The sequence below is a fragment of the Erinaceus europaeus genome, chromosome X (genome assembly GCF_950295315.1).
Source record: "Erinaceus europaeus chromosome X, mEriEur2.1, whole genome shotgun sequence".
NCBI lineage: Eukaryota > Metazoa > Chordata > Mammalia > Eulipotyphla > Erinaceidae > Erinaceus > Erinaceus europaeus.
In genome coordinates this window covers 91,516,049-91,536,930 of record NC_080185.1, presented here as the reverse complement: position 1 = coordinate 91,536,930, position 20,882 = coordinate 91,516,049, and the positions used below count along the sequence as shown (strand labels likewise).

The 20,882-nt window shown below is 43.3% G+C and overlaps 1 non-coding gene across 1 annotated transcript; it reads right to left on the bottom strand.

Annotated features, from left to right (window-relative positions):
* Positions 1 to 18,386: 18,386 nt before the first annotated feature.
* LOC132536081 (small nucleolar RNA SNORA26) lies at positions 18,387 to 18,512 on the bottom strand. Its single transcript, XR_009547761.1, has one exon. It is a non-coding gene; the product is annotated as a small nucleolar RNA SNORA26 (small nucleolar RNA).
* Positions 18,513 to 20,882: the final 2,370 nt, after the last annotated feature.

Genomic DNA, 20,882 nt, shown 5'->3' with positions numbered 1-20,882 from the left:
ACACATGGCAACAGTAAAGCCATGTCTAAAGTAGTTCTCAAATTCAGTGCATTTTTCAAAAGTTTCTCCCCAGTTTGGTGAGGGTGAAATCATGTCTAGAGATCTTTTCTCATTAATATCAACTATAGTTTTACTTCATTATGAATACTACGGTAGTACTTCAGACACATGGATTGGCTGATTCAACACATTCTCAGGATTTCTGTCCAACATAAACTATCTAATGCTGATAAAGGTGTGAGTATTTACTGAAAGAGTTCAATGTTACTTTCTTTCGTAAGATTTCTTTTTTAAAATATTTATTTATTCTCTTTTGTTGCTCTTGTTGTTCTATTGCTGTAGTCATTATTGATGTCTTTGTCGTTGGATAGTACAGAGAGAAATCGAGAGGAGGGGAAGACAGAGAGGGGGAGAGAAAGATAGACATCTGCAGACCTGCTTCACCGCCTCGACTCCCCTGCAGATGGGGAGCCGGGGGCTAGAACCTGGATCCTTACGCTGGTCCTTGCGCTTTGTGCCACGTGCGCTTAACCCGCTGCGCTACCGCCCAACTCCCTTCAATAAGATTTCTATCCAGTGTGAATTTCCTAGTGCTGACTAAAGTGTGACCCAGAGATAAATGAATTAATTAACAAATTGATCTAAATTGCTTCTAAGGTTGCTCATTGACCACGATTTCTGCATTTAGCCAGCATGTGGCACTGTGACTATGTTGTTTATATGCCTTGGGGCAGGGCGGGTGGATTCTGCCACTAAGTCTGTCCCTGTGCAGATTAAGTGCCTGTGTTGACAAAATGTCTTGCTACTTTGTTTCAGTCTGTATTATACCTCAATCTGCACCCACCTTTCGCTCAGTGAATTTCTTTAGAAGTCCCAGATATAATCTGGGGAGGTTTCAGTTGATATTTTCATTGCTTTATCTGGTTAGGGTTGGGATTAGGAATGATGTTTCAGCAGCTGTTACTTCCATACTCCTGCAAGTCCGGGTTACTCTATTCTTTGTCTCTGATTCTGTTATACTTTCATATATTTGCTAATACTTTATTTTCATTAAATTTTTCTTCCATTAAACTTCTCATTTCACTAGGCATCTTTGGAACTGTAATTTTAAAATCTTTAGGAAATTTAGGTATTTCTTTTAAACTAGAGGTTTTACTTAAGCTCAATCTTGGAACATCACTGCAGGGGTTTCCTCTTTCCATTATGTTTGATGTTTTATGAGGACTAGGGTATGGGGTCTATATTTGAGTGGGCATGTGCAGAGACCAGGGATTCAGTCACAAGTGCCTGCCTGAGGCTATAGCACCAACTTTGCACCAAACCAGAAGTTTAAAGTTGTAGGTGCATTGCATACTAATAGGAGAGCAGACTCTGCCGGCTGTGTGCCAAAAATAGTGTGCTTCTTCCTGACTCCACCACCATGGTCTGCTACTATAGAAACTGAATTTTAATATGACAGCTTTTAAGCTGCCTTGGTAATTTGAAAGACTGTCACTGCAACTCCCATGTGGTTTACAGTTTTTATTTCTCATATTCTACCATAGTAAAGTTATAGGCACAAATTATAAGATTGAGGTACCAATGGGGTCCGGGAGGTGGCGCAGTGGATAAAGCATTAGACTCTCAGGCATGAGGTCCTGAGTTCAGTCCCCGGCAGCACATGTACCAGAGTGATGTCTGGTTCTTTCTCTCTCTCCTCCTATCTTTCTCATTAATAAATAAACAAAATATTTTTATAAAAACATTGAGGTACCAAGATTTTGATGCAGCCTGTCCCCTGCCCAGTCAATTAACCATCTGTGTCTTATGGACATCTTCCCTGTCCTGGCTTATTGCTTCACAGAGTGGTTCAGAGCAGCTTTTTTTTTTTTTGGGGGGGGGTAATGGTTCACAATAAATATAGTTTTTGATACATGTGTAAAATTTATCAATTTTGGGGGCTGGGCAGTAGTGCAGCGGGTTAAATGCACATGGCACAAAGCGTGAGGACGTGAGTAAGGATCCCGATTTGAGCCTCTGGCTCCCCACCTGCAGGGGGGGTCACTTCACAGGCAGTGAAGCAGATCAGCAGGTGTCTATCTTTCTCTCCTCCTATCTTCCCCTCATATCTCAATTTCTCTCTGTCCAACAATAGCAATGGCAACAATAACAATAACAAGGGCAACAAAACGGGAAAATGGCCTTCAGGAGCAGTGGATTTGTAGTGCAGGCACTCAGCCTCAGCAATAACCTTGGAGGCACAAAAGAAAAAAAAAACAGTTTTGTGCAAGACACTCACCCCCAGGCTAGGTCTTTCTCCACTGTCATGCACCAGAACCTGAAACTCTCCGCCCCTGGCCCAGTCCTTTCATTTGGTGCAATATGTCAAACCCAGTCCAAGTTCTGCTTTGGAGTTTGGTTTCCTATCTGCCACAGTGCTACAATGTTTAGTTTCCTGGTTCCCCTAGAAGCTCCTGTGGCTTCTCTTCTGCAACTCTAAACAGCAGTTCCAAACTCCTTTTCTTTTTTTTTAATACTTTTAAAATATTTATTTATTTATTTTCCCTTTTGTTGCCCTTGTTTTTTTTATTGTTGTTGTAGTTATTATTGTTGTTGTTAATGATGTCATCATTGTTGGATAGGACAGAGAGAAATGGAGAGAGATAGGGAAGACAGAGAGGGGGAGAGAAAGACAGATACCCGCAGACCTGCTTTACTGCCTGTGAAGCGACTCCCCTTCAGGTGGGGAGCCGGGGGCTCTAACCAGGATCCTTAAGCCACCGGTCCTTGTGCTTTGTGCCACATGCACTTAACCCACTGTGCTACCGTCTGGCTCCCTCAAACTCCTTTTCTTAAGCTGTTCAGTTCCTGAGCTGTTCCAAATTAGAAGCAATTGCAAATATGGCGCCTGCTGGAAATGTAGTGTCATGTTTCCACCAGAGCTGTTTTCTCCCTTCTCTCCTGTTTCTCTTGTCCACATATAATCACCAACCTTCAGATGGTGATTAGTTTGTTTCCAGCTGTGCTATGATAGAATTCACTGAACTATTTTGTTTTAATACTTGTTTTCTTGGAGAGAGCCAACTTCCCAAGGCTAGGTCACCTTAGCTCCATCCTGGAAGTCCATTCCCTTATACATGATGAGTTATTTTTCTCTAGTGACTTATAGGATTTTCTTTCTGACATTCGACGTTTTGAATATAATATATTTAGGTATAGTTCTCTTTGTGTTTACCCTACATAGAATTCACTGGATTTGTATTCATAATGTTTTTCATCAAATTTGGGATGGTTTGGGAATTTTTTTAAACATTTATTTATTTATTCCCTTTTGTTGCCCTTGTTTTACTGTTGTAGTTATTGTTGTTGTTATTGATGTTGTTGTTGTTGGATAGGACAGAGAGAAATGGAGAGAGGAGGGGAAGACAGAGACGGGGAAAGAAAGATAGACAACTGCAGACCTGCTTCACTGCCTGTGAAGCAACTCCCCTGCAGGTTGGGGAGCCAGGGCTCGAACTGGGATCTTTACACTGATCCTTGTGCTTTTTGCCACCTGAGCTTAACCCACTGTGCTACTGCCTGACTCCCAGTTTGAGAATTTTTTTTCAGATCCTTTCCTCTCTTTCTTGTCAGTTTCCATAATCCTGAAGCGTTCAGTGTTTGGTTTGTTTTGCTATTTTGTCAGTTTTATGATTGCTTTCAGAAATGGAGATTTGCTAAGATTTTTGCCAAGCCATTTTGGAAGCTTAACTTCTACAGTTGCTTATTTAATACATAATACTTCCAGGTCAACAATATCTGAAAACAGAGGGCAAATTGCCCTGAAAAATAGCTAATTGTTAAAACACCGTAAAGGTCACTAACCCAAATTGTTGTTTGGAGAGAACATTTCTTCAAACACAGCAGAGTGGTGCCTAATAGTTGCCTATGTGATCGGGTTCTTAATCAGGTCATCTTGCTAAAAGAAAGTTCCATAGGGAGTCAGGAGGTAGCGCAGCAGGTTAAGCGCAGGTGGCACAAAGGGCAAGGACCGGCATAAGGATCCCGGTTCAAGCCCCTGGCTCCCCACCTGCAGGGAAGTCACTTCACAGGCAGTGAAGCAGGTCTGCAGGTGTCTGTCTTTCTCTCTCCCCCTCTGTCTTCCCCTCCGCTCTCCATTTCTCTTTGTCCTATCCAACAGCATGGGTAGATAGCATAATGGTTATTCAAACAGACTGTCATGCCTAAGGCTTCGAAGCCCCAGGCTCAATCCCCTGCACCACCTTAGACCAGAGCTGATCAGTGCTCTGGTTAAAAAAAAAAAATACAATAATAACTACAACAATAAAACAACAAGGGCAACAAAAGGGAATAAACAAATAAATATTTTTAAAAAGAAAGTTCTGTAGTTCTAAGTGTTCATCATGTTTAGGAGAAATAATACTTCAGACTCCAAAGTTGAATTGCGCATACTTTCTTTCCCCAGCAGATGGTGACATTTTATCGGACATGATTCAATTATTCAGATGAATCAGCAGCTAGGTGACTAAATTATAATTGTCTAGATTTTATTTCTCCTTTATCTGTATCTTGTATTCACTTGCAAAAATTCATCATGCAGTTAGCTATATCTATAAAAGGACTTAATAATAACAAAAACAAATCTTGGCTAATAGAGACAACAAAAACTCTATTTCTTCAATACTTAGCTGCTTGGTGTGTCTACCAGATATTTTCTCATTGTCAAATGAGCATAATGTCACCTCATTCTATATACAAGTATAAAACAGCAAAGATAAAATGATACACTGGGAAGATCTGTCTCTAAATATTGTTCATCTTCGCATAGTGAGGACAGTTATAATATGGTAAATCCCAATCATGGGATTTTTTCAAAGAAAAACAAGCTCCCAACTAACTTGGTTATAATAATTATCTATTGCCTTTTTAGACTCTAAGACCACAAGGAACCTTCCCTATTCTCTTTAAAACTTGGTATTTCGGGGGTGCAGTGCGTTAAGTGCACATGGCGCTAAGTGTAAGGAACAGTGAGTGTAAGGATCCCAGTTGGAGCCTCTGGCTACCCACCTGCAGGGGGCTCGCTTCACAAGTGGTGAAGCAGGTCTGCAGGTGTCTCTCTTTCTCCCCCCCTTTGTGTCTTCCCTTCCTCTCTCGATTTCTCTCTATCCTATCTGACAGCAATAACAATAACAATACTAACAATAATAATAACAACAACAACCATAAACAGCAAGAGCAACAAAAAGGAACAAACAGCCTCCAGGAACAGTGGATTTGTAATGCAGGTACCGAGCCCTAAGCAATAGCCTTGGAGGCAAAAAATAAAAATAAAAATAAAATTGTTATTTCTCCGTCCAGGAACATCTAAGACAATGCTTGTATTTTTTTATATTTATTTGTTTGTTTCCATTTGTTGCCCATTTTATTATTATTGTAGTTTTTATTGTTGTTGTTATTGATGTCCTTGTTGTTGGATAGGACAGAGAGACATGGAAAGAGGAGGGGAAGACAGAGTGGGGGAGACAAAGATAGACACCTGCAGACCTGCTTCACTGCCTGTGAAGCGACTCCCGTGCAGGTGGGGAGCCAGGGGCTCAAACTGGTATCCTTGTGCTTCCTGCCATGTGTGCTTAACATGCTGCACTACCATCCGACTCCCAATGCTTGTATTTCTTGATGCCTCTCCTCTCAATCCCTTATTCTAGTATACCGCCTCTGCTGACCTCAACTAGGCACAACCAATGCCACCATGCCATATTATGCTGCCACTGCCTTTTTTGCTTTGGATTCTATCCAGAGACACCAAGTCTGAGATGTCAACCTTCTAACTTCAATAATCTGATGAGACCTTTCCTGACACATGGGACTACCCAGTTCTGTTTCAGATGGTGCACTCTCTAACAAAGTTATGATCCTATATAATAGGCTAGGGCCTTTGAGGCTGAGTATATTTATACCCATATCCATAAGTTAGGGACAACTATATGTCTCGAAGTAAAAGTGCTAAATAGTCCTCTGCGGCTAGACTTAGACTGAATAAGCTCAGTAATCTAGTAGAATGGCCTAAAGAAGGCACCATAAATGTTTTTTTTCTCCCTCCAGGGTTATTGCTGGGCTCGGTGCCTGCACCATGAATCCACCGCTCCTGGAGGCCATTTCCGCCCCCTTTTGTTGCCCTTGTTGTTGTAGCCTCATTGTGGCTATTATTGCCATTGCTGATGTCGTTTGTTGTTGGATAGAACAGAGAGAAATGGAGAGAGAGGAGGGGAAGACAGAGGGGGGAGAGAAAGACAGCCACCTGCAAACCCGCTTCACACCCCCCCCCCCCCCGTGAAGGACTCCCTTGCAGGTGGGGAGCCGGGGCTCGAACCGGGATCCTTACGCTGGTCCTTGCGCTTTGCGCCACATGCACTTAACCCTCTGCGCCACCGCCCTACCCCCCATAAATGTTCTTTTTAAAAATATATTTATTTATTTCCTTTTGTTGCCCTTCTTGTTTTATTGTTGTTGTTGTTGATGTTGTCATTGTTGGATAGGACAGAGAGAAATGGAGAGAGGAGAAGACAGAGAGGGGGAGAGAAAGATAGACACCTGCAGACCTGCTTCACTGCCTGTGAAGTGACTCCCCTGCAGGTGGGGAGCCAGGGGCTCGAACCAGGATCCTTAAGCCGGTCCTTGCTCTTTGCGCCATGTGTGCTTAACCTGCAGTGCTACTACCCGAATCCCGGCACCATAAATTTTCTAATCAAATATTTATTACTTAGGCCTAGACGCCCTGCTCTCCTCCCTACTTCACTTCCCTGAGATGACCTCACCAATGTGTCCTGGAACCTCACCTCTCCAGAGCCCTACCCCACTAGGGAAAGATAGAAACAGGCTGTGGGTATGGATAGGCCCGACAACACCCACATCCAGCAGAGAAGTAATTACAGAAGTCAGAACTCCCACTTTTTGTACCCCAAAAAGAATTTTGGTCCCCACTCCCAGAGGGGGAGAAATGTTAGGGAAAGATCACTAGAGGGCTCTGAAATCCAATTCCATTAGGGCCCAGAGAGAGAAGAGAAGAGTGAGAAGAGCACATGCTAGCTGTGGTTCGATCCCTGACACTTCATATGACCAAACGTTGTTCTGCATTCTCTCTGTGTGTGTGTGTCTCATAAAGTGAATGGATCTTTCAAAACTCACTGTAGACTTGTGATTGGTGGCATCTTAGAGGAGGGGAAATCTTTGTGGTGGAGGCCTAATTTTAAGACTAGTAGACAAAGGTGACTGAGTGAATGTGGCAATTAGAGAAAGGGTAGATATGCATAAAGGTGACTGGGAGGTTTATCAGTCCAACGTAGTTTTCATTGGGGCAAAGCAGATTTACAGAGGGTTGTTGAGAATTTGATGACATGAATTGCAAGTACAGGGGTGGGAAGGCACTCAGGGGGAAAATGTTGACAGAAGTGAAAATAAGAGATATGAGTATTCACAAGAGATATCTGGAAGTGTTTTGTTTTTGTTTTTTTCTTGCTACCAAGGTTTTGCTGGGGCTCCGTGCCTGCATGATACCACCATTTCCAGCATGCTATTTATTATTTTTTATATTATCTTTATTTATTTATTGGATAGAGACAGGCAGAAATCAAGTGGGGAGGAGAGATAGGGAAAGAGACAACCTTCCTTCACCGCTTGCAAAACTTTCCCCCTGAAGCTGGTGACTGGTGGCATGAACCTGGGTCCTGATGCATTGTAACAAGTGTGCTCAACCAGTTGCGCCACCACCTGGCCCCCACTATTTTTTTTTAAGATAGAAGGTAGAAGGCAGAGAAGAAAAGAGGGGAGGAGGAGAGAAAGAGATAAACCACAGCACTACTTTGCCACTCATGAAGCTTCTCCTTTGCATTCTCCCATGTGGTGGCCAGGGGCTATGAACCCCGGCTCTTACATATGGTAAAGTATGCACTCTACTGGGTGAGCCATCTTCCACCCCCTCTTGGTAATGGTTTTAACTGAACAGTGAGTGTAAACTTGCTAGGAAAAGACATAGTAACTGAAAGTCTCAGGTGGTTGAGTACAATGAAAAGGAGGAGGGGCTTGAAACGGGGACTTGGAACTACCAATATTTCAGGGTGGGTGGACACCATAAAGAAGGCTAAGAAACAGAGTCGGGCTGTAGCGCAGCGGGTTAAGCGCAGGTGGCGCAAAGTGCCAAGGACCAGCGTAAGGATCCTGGTTCCAGCCCCCGGCTCCCCACCTGCAGGGGAGTCCCTTCACAAGCGGTGAAGCAGATCTGCAGGTGTCTGTCTTTCTCTCTCCCTCTTTGTCTTCCCCTCCTCTCTCCATTTCTCTATGTCCTATCCAAGAACAGTGACATCAATAACAACAACAGTAATAACTAAAACAATAAACAACAAGGGCAGCAAAAGGGAATAAATAAATACTTTTTTTTTAAAAAAAAAGAACTGCTCAACAAATTGTTTGGCTTCATATGTTAACTCTCTTTTCAATCACCAGGTTCCAGATGCCACCAGGATGCTGGCTAGGCCTCCCTGGATTGAAGACCCCACCAATGTGTCCTGGAGCTCAGCTTCCCCAGAGACCCACCCTACTAGGGAAAGAGAGAGGCAGACTGGGAGTATGGACCGACCAGTCAACGCCCATGTTCAGCGGGGAAGCAATTACAGAAGCCAGACCTTCTACCTTCTGCAACCCTCAACGACCCTGGGTCCATGCTCCCAGAGGGCTAGAGAATGGGAAGGCTATCATGGGAGGGGGTGGGTTATGGGGATTGGGTGGTGGGAATTGTGTGGAGTTGTACCCCTCCTACCTTATGCTTTTGTTCACTAATCCTTTCTTAAATAAAAAATTTAAAAATAATTTAAAAAAAGAACAACTTTGAATGGCAAGAGGCACATCCCTCTCAACTTGGGATAACTTTGAATAGCCATTCCATTTTCAAAGATGACTATGCAAGCAGACTCAAAGAACTGTTGAACTGCTAGTAGAACCCAGCTCCCTCCTCTCCCCAATCCAGAATCTTAAACTTCCTTCGACAGGGGCTAATCCCAAAAACTCTCTATAGAAGTTCTTTCATAGTAATCTCCATCTACCCATCTGCATCAATAGAGAACCCAGTCTATATGAGGACTGAACTCATGGACTTTAGGCAAACCACGGGTCCACTTTATTTTTCCCCAAACCTTTTTTTTTTTTTGCCTCCAGGGTTATTGCTGAGGCTCAGTGCCTGCACTACGAATCCACTGTTTCTTTAGGCCATATATATTTTTTTCTGTTGTTGTTGAGATGATAATGATGGATAGGGCAGAGAGAAATTGAGAGAGATGGGGAAGATAAAGAGGGGGAAAGAAAGATAGGCATCTGCAGACCTGCTTCACGGCTTGTGAAGCAAGTCGGCTGCAGGCGGGGAGCTAGAGGCTCCTTGAGATCTTTGAGCCAGTCCTTATGCTTCATACTATGTGCGCTTATGCTTCATACTTATGCTTCTTTATGCAGTCCTTATGCTTATTCAATCTATGTGTGCTTATGCTTCCTTATGCAGTCCTTATGCTTCATACTATGTGCGGGATCCTTGAGCCAGTCCCTATGCTTCATACTATGTGCGCTTAATACAGTATGCTACCGCCCGCCTGGTCCCCAACCATTTTCTATTTGTGATGAATAATGGTTTATAAGATTATAAAATTATGGGGTATAGTTCCACACCTCACCCACCACCAAAGTTCTGTGCCCCCCACCCTCTCAACATTCACCACCACAGTTCTCGCAAAGTCATAGAAACCGTTTGTTTACTTCTGGTCTAATTTTTTGTTTTTGCAAGTTCATGTATTCAAAGTCTATAGATTCCACGAATGAACCCATCTAGGAATTGTTTTTCACCTCTTTACTTATTTTGCAAAGCACAATCACATTCAGATCCATCTATTTTGTCCCAAAGGACACAATATAATATTTTGATTGTAGAATAGTATTCCATGGGGGCATATGTCCTATTTTTTTTATCCAGTCTTCTGTTGATGGACATTTTTATTGCTTCCACCTTTTGGCTATTGTGAGTAATAAAAGTATGAATATAGGGGTGCGTATGTCCTTTAGAATTAGTGTTTTTCACATTCTTTGGGTAAATGCCTAAGAGTGGTATTGGTGAATCAAATGTTACTCCCATTTTTATTTAAGGACTGTTCATACAGTCTTCCAAAGGGGCTGCACTAGTGCGCATGCCCACCAGCAGTACAGCAGAGTCCCTTTTTCTCCACACCCTCACCAACACCTGTCATTTCCTATTTTGTTGATGTAGAACATTCTCACAGGTGTGTGGAATCTCAGTGTTGTTTTAATTTGCATCTTGCTAAAAATATGCTTGTGGGCCATGCGTATCTTATTTATTTATTTATTTATTTATTTATTTGCCTCCAGGGTTATCGCTGGGGCTCGGTGCCTGCACTACGAATCCACTGCTCCTGGAGGCCATTTTTTTTCCCATTTTGTTGCCCTTGTTGAGCTTGTTGTACTTGTTATTGTTGTCATAGATGCTGTTGTTGTTGGATAGGACAGAGAGAAATGGAGAGAGGAGGAGAAGACAGAGAGGAGGAGAGAAAGATAGACACCTGCAAAACCTGCTTCACTGTTTGCAAAGCGACTCCTCTGCAGGTGGGGAGCTGGGAGTTGGAACCGGGATCCTTAAACCGGCCCTTGCCCTTCCCGCCATGTGCAATTAACTCGCTGAGCTACCACCCAACTCCCCATGTGTATCTTTTCTATAGAAAACTGTTTACCAGTTATTTTCCCACTTTTGAGTAGGTTATTTTTTATTTTGTTATGCTGTCTGATTTCTTTATAGATGTTTGATATCAATTGTCCTTTGTGTGATGTATAAATATCTTCTAATTATTGGGTTGTCTGTTTATCCTTGTGTAGTTTGTTTCCAATGTGTAGAAGCTTTTTAGTTTGATGCAGTCTCATTTATTTAATCTTTTTTTTTCTTTTCTAAGTATGTGTGATTTTAAAAGTTTTATTTACTTCATGATAGAGACAGAGGCAGAGATAGAGACCAGAGAACTGCTCTGGCATATGTGATGTAGAGGTTCTTATCTGGAAACATAGGCAAGCAAGTCCTGCATTTTGTCCGCTAAACTTTCTCCTAGATACAACAGTTTATATTTTTATCATCTTAAACACAATTTTTGATGAGCAAATAATTTTATATTTCATGAAGTTCAAAGGAAAAAAATTTTTTTTTGCTATAGATAGTGCTTTAGGTCTTGTGTAAAGAACTTTTGCCAAATCTCAGGACTTTTTTTCTAAAAGTATCACATCTTGGGGGTGGAGCCATGATGATTGTATAGAAAGGACCAGTGTTTTCCTCCTCCCAGCATCAACAGCAAAGCCACAACCATACATTGGAAAACTTACATAGAAATGGACTTTCTTTTTTTTAATATTTATTTATTTTCCCTTTCGTTGCCCTTGTTGTTTTATTGTTGTAGTTATTATTGTTGTTGTTATTAATGTTGTCGTTGTTGGATAGGACAGAGAGAAATGGAGAGAGGAGGGGAAGACAGAGAGGGAGGAGAGAAAGACAGACACCTGCAAACCTGCTTCACAGCCTGTGATGCGAATCCCCACCGGGGGCTCGAATGGGGATCTTTACGCTGGTCCATGTGCTTTGCGCCATGTGTGCTTAACCCGCTGTGCTACCGCCCTACCCCCTGCTCTTTCTATACTAAGAGACCAAAGGTCAACATCCAGGCAGCAGTTACACAGAGAGCTGCCCTCCCTCAAGAAGAAAAGCCCCTCCACATTCCAATAGAGGACATTACAAAGGATCTTTAAAGTCCAGGACTCCAATCTGGCAGCAGAGGGCAAGCTATGCTGAGATCCAGACACAGGAGTCCTATTTCTACAGTGATTAAAAGTTGTATAAGAGGAGAGGTAAGTTATAGCAGCTACTCTCCTGATGACCTCAGTAGTTTGCCAGAGCTCTGATGGTTGCCAGATTAGAATTCAATTTCCATAGTCACAGATCCTGGGGGCAGACCAAGGAGGAGCTCTCCCCAGCTGATTTACAATCTGCTATATTCTGTTATAAACCATCACCACACCCAACTTCTCTCCTCTCCGTGTGTTACAAACTCCTTGAGAGGCTGCTTCTGTCACGTATTTCTCATCTTACAGAGAAATTCCTATCACCCGCCCAAGCTGGTTTCCGCCCAGGAAGATCTACCTGCGAACAAGCCCTGGCCCTCTCAACTTACATTGAAAATGGATTCCAGAAGAATTTAAAGACGGGTGCTGTCTTTGTTGATCTCACAGCAGCCTATGACACGGTCTGACACCGTGGTCTCCTAGTCAAGATCTCAAGATGCCTGCCTCCATGGGTGGCCAACACTATATCGTTTCTTCTCCAAAACAGAAGATTCCGGGTGCATCTGGGTGACAAGTCTAGCAGATGGAGACTTGTCTCAAGTGGCCTCCCCCAGGGCTCTGTTCTGGCTCCTACGCTATTTAATATTATAACATCAATGACCTCCCAGAAACTTCTTCAAGGAAGTTCATCTATGCCGATGACATCTGCTGTGCAACTCAGGCATCCAAGTTCGACATCCTCGAGGAAACACTCATGAAAGACATGTCTCTGATATCTGATTACTGTAAAAAATGGCAACTAATCCCTAGCACTGCAAAAACGGTATCATCTGTTTTCCATCTACACCATGCCTCAGCCTAGCGTGAGCTTAATGTGCAGCTTGGCGATACGAGAATCCGGCATGAAGCCCAGCCAGTCTATCTTGGCGTTACTCTCGATCGCACTGTCATTTCACGAACATCTCATAAAAACTGCAGCAAAGGTTGGCGCGAGGAATAACATCATTGCAAGACTGGCCAGCTCCTCATGGGGCGCGAGCGCTTCCACACTACGATCATCATCTCTGGCATTATGCTATTCCACTGCAGAATACTGTGCCCCAGTATGGTTCCGTAGCCCCCATGTCCACTTGGTCGATTCCAAATTATATTCCTCCATGAGGATCATTTCTGGAACCATCTGTTCCACCCCGGTTCCATGGCTGCCGGTTCTTAGCAACATCGCCCCGCCAGATATTCGTCGGGATGCGGCATTATCTAAGTTCATTTCCCACGTCTACGCTCGACCGGACCTGCCAATATACGCGGATATCTTCGCCCACCCTGTCCAACGCTTGACGTCTCGTCACCCAATCTGGTCCCCTACGCCTACACTGAACTTATCTGTTCCAGACACTTGGAAACAGAGTTGGCAGTCAGCTGAGGTAAAGAACAAACACCTCATCACAGACCCCTGCGAGCGTCAACCCGGCTTTGACCTAGCATGTTATGATTGGGCCCTCCTCAATCGCTATCGAACAGGCCATGGCCGGTGCGCCGCTATGTTCCATCGCTGGGGAGCCAGAGACGACCCGAACTGCCCCTGCGGCTACAGACAGACTATGACCCACATAGTCAACGACTGCCACCTCTCCAGATTCAAAGGAGGTCTCGAAACTTTACATCAGGCTCAACCTGATGCTGTTGACTGGCTACGGAAGAAGGGCAAAACGCTAGAAGAAGAACCACACCCTTGGCCCCAGTGTGATCAGAACTGTCACTACCAGGAATTGGGATCCCAGCTGTATCAGACCTGAGATTGCTGAGGACTAGCAACCTTGAAATTCTGGTTGCTAATGTTCTGCTTCACAGGACATTAAACATAACAAGAAGACAGAGGAAATTACCGATACTATTGGGATAAAAGAGTAATTTGAAGAAATATTCAAACTCAACAGAGCTGTTTAAAGTTCCTAAGGAGGATATCAAGGGATTGGGCTGTGGCACACTTGTTTGATCACACACATTACAATGCACTAGGACACAGGTTCAAGTCCCCAGTCCCCACCTGCACGGTGAAAGAGTGCTGCAAGTGTGTGTGTCTCTCTCTCTCTCATTTTATTTTTTTCTTTATTTATTGAGTAGAGACAGCCAGAAATCAAGAGAACAGGGGAGATAGAGAGAAGGAGAAACAGAAATACACCTATAGACCTGCTTCACCACTTGCAAATTTCCCTCCCTGTAGGTGGGGACTGGGGGCTTGAACAAGGAAGGGTCTTTGTACAGTGTAACTCATTCACTCACTCATTCACTCTATCTATATATTTATCTATCTATCTATATCTCTTTGCCCTTTTAATTTCTCTGTCCTATCAAATAAAAAATAATAATAAAGGATATTAAAACTATGGTCCTAAAAATGCTCACTGAAATGAGACGTTCAATGGGAAAAAACCCAGAAAAGTCCAAGAAATTATGAGACAAGTCATAACAGAAATCAGATATATAAAGAATAGAGTAACATATTTTTTTAAAAAAGCAATAGAAGGGACCTCCAGCTGAAAGATAGACAAAGGTCAAAGTGGTAGCCTGGAGGACAGGATAGAGATAAGCAATAAAAAAAAAACAGGGGGTCGGGAGGTAGCGCAGCAGGTTAAGCGCACTTGGTGCAAAGCACAAGGACCGGCATAAGAAACCCAGTTAGAGCCCCCGGATCCCCACCTGCAGGGGAGTCGCTTCACAAGCGGTGAAGCAGGTCTGCAGGTGTCTGTCTTTCTCTCCCTCTCTCTGTCTTCCCCTCCTCTCTCCATTTCTTTCTGTCCTATCCAAAACCGAATGACATCAACAATAACAATAATAACCACAACAAGGCTACAACAACAAGGGCAAAAAAAGGGGGGAAAATGGCCTCCAGGAGCAGTGGATTCATGGTGCAGGCACTGAGCCCCAGCAATAACTCTGGAGGCAAAAAAAAAAAAACCAGAAGAAAACAAAAGTAAGAGAGTTATGGACACTATCCAGAGGAACAACATTCACACAATAGGAACTCTAGAAGGAGAAGAGAAAAAGATAAAGGGACAGAATTATTATTAAAATATTGTATTGGGAGGGGAGATCGCTTAATGGCTATGCAAAAAAGCTCTCATATCTGGGGGTCAGGCAGTAGCGCAGCAGATTAAGCGCACATGGCACAAAGCGCAAGGACCAGCGTAGGATCGCAGTTTGAGCCCCCAGCTCCCCACCTGCAGGGAGGTCGCCTCACAGGCGGTGAAGCAGGTCTGCAGGTGTCTATCTTTCTCTCCCCCTCTGTGTCTTCCCCTCCTCTCTCCATTTATCTTTGTCCTATCCAACAACAATTACATCAACGACAAGCATAATAATAACCACAGCAACGATAAAAGAACAAGGGTAACAAAAGGGAAAAAAATAGCCTCCAGGAGCAGTGGATTCCTGGTGCAGGCCTGAACCCCAGCAATAACCTTGGAGGCAAAAACAAACAAACAAAAAAAGAAAAAATAAGAATTAAAAAAAATAAAAAAGCTAATCATATCTAAGGATCTGAGGTCCTAGGTTTAGTCCATGATCATAAGCCAGAGCTGAACACTGGTCTGGTAAGTGTGTGTGTGTATGTGTGTGTGTGTGTGTGTGTGTGTATTTTTAATAGAGACAGTGAGAGATTGATTGATATGGAAGGGAGAGGTAGAGAGGAAGAGAAAGCTGCGTCATTGCTTCACCATTTATGAAGCTTTTCCTCTGCAGGTGGGGACCAAGGGCTTGAACCCTAGTCCTTATGCTCTACAAGGTGTGCCACAGCTGAGAATTTTCCCCAAACTGAGGAAGAAGACAATCATATCCAGGAAGCACTAAGAATTCCAAATAAAATAAAATAAAATAAACCCATACTGAAGCATACCAAAACAGATAATAATTAAACAAAAAGAAAGAAAGAAGCATCCAGGGGGGAAAAAATGGAGTCATTTACAAGGTAATTCCTATGGGACTATCAACTAATGGCCATATAGAACTGACATGATCAGACCTCCACCCAAGAAGACTCTATACAGCTAGATTATCACTTAGGTTTGAAGGAATGGTGAAGAGCTTTCCAGACAAACAACAGCTAAAGGAATTCATTACCACAAAACTGGCCCTCCAACAAACATTTATTCATTCATTCATTCATGAAGAATGATCGGCTGAGAGAGAAAGAACCAGACAACACTCTAGTACATGTGCTGCCAGGGATTGAACTCAGGACCTCATGCCTGAGAGTCCAGTGCTTTATCCACTGTGCCACCTCCTGGACCACAAGGTCCTCCAGCAAACTTAAATGGAAATACTGAATGATCTCTGGGATCAATAAAGAAACAAAGGAAAACAGAATCAAGATAAATATTAGAACTGGGGTTGCAGAACTGAGCTTACTAAAGGGAGTGAGAAAGGAGTGGGTTGCAAGGGCAGGGGAGGTCCAATGATCTTTAGTGGCAAGACATGGGTACTTTAGTGGTGGGTGTGATATGATAGCATATCTTAAGGAGCTGAAATTGTATTTCTGAAACATGTATATTCTTATAAACCAAGGTCACCTCAAAACTAAATGAATACATTATCAAAATTACATTGCACAGTTATCTCTGATTGCTTTTAAGTGGATTTTAATTTAACTAATTAATTAATTAATTAATTATTTTTCCCTCCAGGGTTATTGCTGGGCTTGGTGCCTGCACCATGAATCCACCGCTCCTGGAGGCCATTTTTCCCTCTTTTTGTTGCCCTAGTTGTTGCAGCCTCGATGCGGTTATTATTGCCATTGTTGACGTTGCTTTGTTGTTGGATAGGACAGAGAGAAATGGAGAGAGGAGGGGAAGACAGAGAGAGAGGGGAGAGAAAGATAGACACCTGCAGACCTGTTTCACCGCCTGTGAAGCGACTCCCCTGCAGGTGGGGAGCCGGGGGCTCGAACCGGGATCCTTACGCCGGTCCCTGCGCTTTGCGCCACGTGCGCTTAACCCACTGCGCCACCGCCCGACTCCCCTAATTAATTAATTTTTACCAGAACACTGCTCAGCTCTGGTTTATGGTGGTGCAGGGGATTGAACCTGGGATTTCGGAGCCTCAGGCATGAAAGTTAAGTGAATTTTTATTTAAAAAAAAAAAAACACGGGGGTTGGGCGGTAGCACAGCAGGTTAAACACACGTGGAGCAAAGAGCAAGGACGGGCTTAAGGATCCGGGTTCGAGCCCCCGACTCCCCACCTGCAGGAGAGTCGCTTCACAGGCGGTGAAGCAGGTCTGTAGGTGACTTTCTCTCCCCCTCTCTGTCTTCCCCTCCTCTCTCCATTTCTCTCTGTCCTATCCAACAATGAACGACATCAACAATAACAATAATAACCACAACAAGGCTACAACAAGGGCAACAAAAGGGGGGGAAATGACCTCCAGGAGCAGTGGATTCATGGTGCAGGCACTGAGCCCCAGCAATAACCCTGGAGGCAAAAAAAAACAACAAAAACACAGAGATATATGTTGGGGTTCACTTTTTTCATTTGTTCATCCAATTGTGCTAGCTCTGTTTGTTGAGGAGACAGTCTTTTCTTCATTAAATCATCACTGTAACCTTGTTACAAATCTGTTGTTGACCGCTAGTACTGTTAGTCAATTTCTGGACTCTGTTCTGTCACAGAGAAAGACTTTTTGTCTGTCCTTTCACCAATGACACACTGTTTTGGTTACCATGACTTTATAGTGAATTTCAAAATCAAGTGTTATGAAAGTTTTCAATTTTGTTCTTTTAAAAATTGTTTTGAACATTCTAATCCCTTAACTTTCCCAAATGACTTTTGGAATTACTTTGCTGATATCTATAAACAATGCTGGTGAGGTGATGAGGGGTAGTGGCTCAGTAAAGCATCGGGTAGAGAACAAGGTACAGCATAAGTCTGGCATGTCTGGAGTTTTAGGTTCTATCATCATGTGATGGGGCAACATTCTGAATGGAAGTAGCTTTCATAAAAAGAAGTCCATTGTGAGTTGGGTTGGGATTAAGTTGGATCTAAAGATAAATTTGTAGTGATTAATGGTACACACAAGTTGGTTCAGTGGTAGAACATATGCCTTCCATGTGTGAGGCCCTGGGTTCTATCCCCGGAACCACCTTGGAAGCACAATGGACAGCACCAAGGGCAAAAAACAAACAAACAAAAAAAAAACAGGTGGAATCCATGGATGATGGAGAGGTGTTTTGATGTATTTCTCCCTGCCCCCATCCCCTACTTCATCTAAAAGATGTACAGAATGAAAGTTAGTCCTAGGAGGTGACTTAAAGAACGGTGTATGCATGAGGCTTTAAGTTTGTTCCCTGGCACTGAAAGAAAAGAATTTCTTTTTGTCCAGAACTAACAGCTTTCCAATATTGAATATTCCAATGCATAAATATGATACATCTATTTCTCTGTATTTAGTCTTCTAGTTCTCTTTGATCCCTTCCACCATTGTTCTGTTGTTTCAGTACACAGATCCAGGCCATCTCTGTTACTTTTGCATTTAATTCTTCTTTTTTTCAGCTATGACTCCAGACAAGTTCCAAAGAAGAGTTTTGCAATCTCTTCTTTGGAACTTTGGTTTTAGGAAGACTTACTTCACCCTCCTGTGTTCATCTCTGAAAACACTGTATAGGGAGTCGGGCAGTAGCGCAGTGGGTAAAGTGCAGGTGGCACAAAGCACAAGGACCCGTAAGGATCCCAGTTCAAGCCCCCCTAATTATCCTGGTTTGAGCCCCCGGCTCCCAACCTGCAGGGGAGTCGCTTCACAGGCGGTGAAGCAGGTCACAGGCGGTGAAGCAGGTCTGCAGTTGTCTTATCTTTCTCTCCTGCTCTCTGTCTTCCACTCCTCTCTCCATTTCTCTCTGTCCTATCCAACAACAACAATAAAACAACAAGGGCAACAAAAGGGAATAAATAAATATTTTAAAACAAATTAAAAAACACTGTATCAACCTTAAAAGGGCACAGGAAAGGGCAGGCTGAACTTTTTACAAGGTCCGCTCCCACTTCCTGCACCTTTATCAACATCCCGTGGATCTCAGCATTTCCCCAGACCCCTCAGAAGCTGCTGGGTGGAGTTGGTGACCTTAAATGTCTTTTATGTTAAGGGAATCAGAGCTGGGCCTTTGTAGCAAGCACATACCTAGAAATCCCCCAGTCATCATGAACCTTGTGTTCCTGAGCAGGGCCATTTCACTTCAGCCAAGGTCAAGGAATTACAATCTATCCCTGACCTTGGGGGAAGTACAAGTGGGTTTATTATCCCACCACACATCCACAGATATTGCAGAAACGCTCCCCAGAACCAAGGTTGGAAAAAGCTGAATGGGATCATTTAAAAAAATTTAAGGTTTATTTTTATTTATTAATTGGAAGGAGAGAGAGAGAGAGAGAGAGGAGGTAACAGAGTATCATTGGCAGGTGAAATTCCAGGGCTCAAATTCAGAATCTCATGTTTGAGAGTCCAGCTCTGTAGCCACTAGACTAGACTGCCATTTTTGTTGTTTTTTAAATTGGTATCTTGTGGGAAACAGAGTGGTGGCCTCTAAAAATACCCTTGCCCTCATTCTTGGAACCCATGAATGTTAATTTTTTTTAATATTTATTTACTTATGAGAAAGAGAGAGGGTGAGGGAATTGAAACATCACTCTGGCACATACATTGCCTGTGATCAAACTCAGGACCTCATGCCTGAGAGTTCAACAATGTATCCCCTGTACCACCTCCCAAACCACCTTATGAATTGTGATTTTATTCACAGGTATGGTAGAATTTACAAATCTAGTTAAGGGTCTTGAGGTGAGAGTGTTCAGCATTAACTTGCTGATTAACTTTTCCATCATCGTAATTGAGAATCATTTTCTTCCCAAGCATACACAAAATATCAGAGACACTGGCCATATGTTAAGTCACAAAGGGTGTATTTGTAAGTTACATCAAAGAGAGCTATTAAAAACAAGATTCTCTGATCACAATGAGGAAAGAAATCTGGCCTGAAAATTAAACTAACTTCTCTTTAGCAATTCTTGGGAGGAGGGGAACGGCACTCAGGAAACAGTGTGGAGTGAAAAACGCTGATGAAAATACTATAAATCAGAATATGTGGATTGTAATTAACAAAGTGACTTTTAGAGCTAGAGCTTCAAAGAGAGGTCCAGGAAATGCCCATCTGGGGTTAATGAAGAAAATCCCAGAATGAGACTAAAGAGAGGGTTTAGCACCAAAGAGTTCTGCGAATCTTACTAGAGCGGGATGAGCTTCCCTAGAACATTAGGGGGAAAAATAGCAGCCACTGGTAATACTTTGCCCTGCCATACACTGTTGTTGCACATTGGTTGAAGTCCTACAGACAGCCTGCAACACATCACTGTTTCACAAAGCCTGGCCTTCCAGTGTCCTCTGATGGTCCGGCAGTGGAAGGGAAGTGTGAGACCATCGAAGCTGAAAAAGGGAAAAGGGGAAGAGAATGGGAAGGTGGAAAGTGTCCTCAAGGCTAAATGCTATAGCAAGGTCAGATCAGTTGGGACAGGAAACAACGCTCTAGTTTCAATAAACCGGAAGCGCTTGTTGTGTTTGGAGAGAGATGTTTACATAGCACTAGGGGCAAGGCTTGGTGGTCCAGACTAGAGTGTGATGGTTGAGGGTTGAGGAAGTGAGGGGGCAGAGAGAGACCAAGTGTTTACAACTAAACTGAGAAGTGGGCCTCAAAGAGTGTGTGTGTGGGGGGGGGTGTCAAGACACGGGTGTGGCAAGGGTGTGGTGGGTGCCCCAGTTAAGGATGTAAATGTGAACTGGAATTCAAGTTCTGCTTTCCAACTGTCCATTTCTCCTGGGGCCCAAGGTTGTGGGTCTGAAGGAAGGGGTACTTTTTCACCCCAATGTGGCTAGCCTCTTTTAGGTAATTTATCTGTCTAGAGGCAGCACGCTCTGATTCTCAACAAAGGTGTTGTATGTGTCCACACCACAGCAGCTGTACTAGCGGAGGATGTAAATTAATTGGATTGAGGGGGGATG